The 2514-nt window shown below is 48.6% G+C and overlaps 1 pseudogene; it reads right to left on the bottom strand.

Annotated features, from left to right (window-relative positions):
* Nucleotides 1–1890: 1890 nt before the first annotated feature.
* Nucleotides 1891–2514, bottom strand: part of LOC122060320 — a 3216-nt pseudogene continuing 2592 nt past the window's right edge.

The raw sequence follows: 2514 nt of genomic DNA, 5'->3' as shown, positions 1-2514 counted from the left end.
AGTTGTCTTCCATCTCGTCTCGCTCTCTGGTCGCCCCTTCCACTTGACTAAATACTCCACGTAAGGAGATAGTTTGTGTCTCTGGATGATTGGATCAGCAACCAAATTAGCCTCCCTCCCGTAAGGAGTAACGCCTATTAGGGTTCTTCTGTAGTCACATAACTTGTGCCTCCTACAATGTCGTATGGTTGGCTCTGTTCTCTCGTTTGCATCTTCCTCTTCTTGGCATGGATGGCTTGCTACCAAATTCTCCTTTTCTTTCCCTCCCATCCAAGGGCAAGTAAGCACCTAGCCCCTGGATGGTGTTGGAGAACTCCTTTAGTCCGAAGGTTTGTCTCGACCCCTCGAGCAACAATATATATGGGGCATTCTTTGGAGTTGATAGCCTTAGGACAACCATGGCCCGAGTTCCTTTGCCTCCTCCATCAAGGCAAGGTTGTGTGTGGCTCCTGCATCTACCTTCGCTTGTGTGGGCTTCCCATTGATGCACACTTTTGTACACATCAACCCCTTTTGAGAGTTAAGGGCCTTGACCCCTATCTCGGCCTTGCTGGCACGATGCTGCATTAGGGACTCCATGCAAGGTGGCTCTTCCTCTTGGCCCTCTTCCTCCAATAGGGCACTAAGAGCTTTCCTCCTGGGGCAATCCCTAAACCAATGTAGCTCATCACATGGGAATCACTTGTCTCTAGGCTTGAACCACCTCTTATCACGCTTATGCCTTAGTGCCTCTCCTTTAGACAAGTCATAAGAGGTAGTGGCTTCCCTCGCTGCTGTCCTCCTACTCTTCCCATACTTCTTCTCCAATACGAGCTTCCACCTTATCCAACCCCTTTGCATACTTGAGCCTTGAAGGTGGCAACCATCTCCTCTTGGTTACTTACTATGGTGTTGAGAGCACCTTGTAGGGACCCCTTGTGCTCCCCCATCTGGCCATCAAGCTCCTCCCAGAGCTCCACATGGCCTTTGAGCTCCTCCCCACTTTGCCTCGGCCAATACTTGCTCCCCTCGAGCTAAGCGAGGCCCCATAGCGATGCCAAACTCGACAGACTTGCCTTCGCTCCTTCTTTGTTTACTTGTGTAGGTGTTGGTCTCTATTCAACAGTTTTAGCTTGCCTGTCTCCTATCCCACAAGCTTGGCTCCCTCGCAACCGGAGCTCTGATACCACAACTATCACGGCCTTAGATCTTTCTAAGAGACCGCGCTGGCTCTTAGCACTCCCACTAGCACTAAGTCAGCCTAACCACCCTCCTTAAGGGACTTGGGAAGAGAAGAAGTGAACACAAGAGTGAGTTTGAGAAGAATGAACTTGTATTGCACTAGAGAGCTCTTGAGTACAAGGCTTGAGAACTCACTTGCTCGGTTGAACGCTCTTGGTTGGTCCTTGGTGAGTGTCTTCGCCAAATGAGGCAACACCTATTTATAGGCACCCTAAGTTACAATGGATGGCTAAGATATTTACAAACGTCCTCCATCCAATGGTTGGGGAGGAAACTAGAAGCTTCGCACCTCCTTAGTGGAGAACTCTAGAAATCTTTCTCAAAATATCTCCTATAAATATCTTCTAGAAATATCTACAATAAAATTATCTAGAGTTACTACACCTTTGTAGAAAACTCTAGAACTTGGACCATATTTAGCCCAATGGCCTAAGTCCATGAGCCTATGTTGGGCAGGTCGTGACAGCGTGTATACTTAGTGGCACTCAATGTGCACGCATTGGCACACTTCACTTGGGCAACACGCATAACCATACTCAGGGAACCGTTGGGGCTGTTAACTATTAGGGGCATACCTGGGGCCATGCGTGGACAATCCTAGGCTCAGGAGGGTGTGGGGGTAAAATTAGAGATATTTGGGGGTAAAGAAAAGGGGAAAAAGACGGGCGGACGAATCGATGCGACACGGGGCTGAATCTCAATGGGTCATGGTAGCAAGGCCACTCTATCACTTACAATACCCCGTCGCGTATTTAAGTCGTCTGCAAAGGATTCTACCCATCGCCCGACAAGAATTACACTTCAAGGTAGCCCACACAACATGTCCACTACGGGGGCTTGGCCAACGACACGTGCCTATAGGGGCCGAAGGGCCGCTACTGCGGGTCAACAAATGGACGACGGGCACAGGCGTTACTTCTTTAGCCTGGATTCTGACTTAGAGGCATTCAGTCATAATCTGGCACACAGTAGCTTCGTGCCACTGGCTTTTCAACCTAGCGTGATGACCAATTGTGTGAATCAATGGTTCCTCTCATACTAGGTTGAATTACTATCATGACACTGTCATCAGTAGGGTAAATCTGACCTGTCTCACGATGGTTTCTACCCAGCTCACGTTCCCTATTGGTGGGTGAACAATCTAACACTTGGCGAATTCTACTTCTTAATAATAGGAAGAGCCGGCATTGAAGGATCAAAAGCAATGTCGCTATGAACGCTTGGCTGACACAAGCTAGTTATCTCTGTGGCAAATTTTCTGACACCAAATTTCTAAAGGATCGATTGGCCACG

This window comes from Macadamia integrifolia, chromosome 13 (genome assembly GCF_013358625.1).
Source record: "Macadamia integrifolia cultivar HAES 741 chromosome 13, SCU_Mint_v3, whole genome shotgun sequence".
NCBI lineage: Eukaryota > Viridiplantae > Streptophyta > Magnoliopsida > Proteales > Proteaceae > Macadamia > Macadamia integrifolia.
The sequence above is the reverse complement of the archived record's forward strand: the minus strand, read 5'-3'. Positions and strand labels throughout refer to the sequence as shown.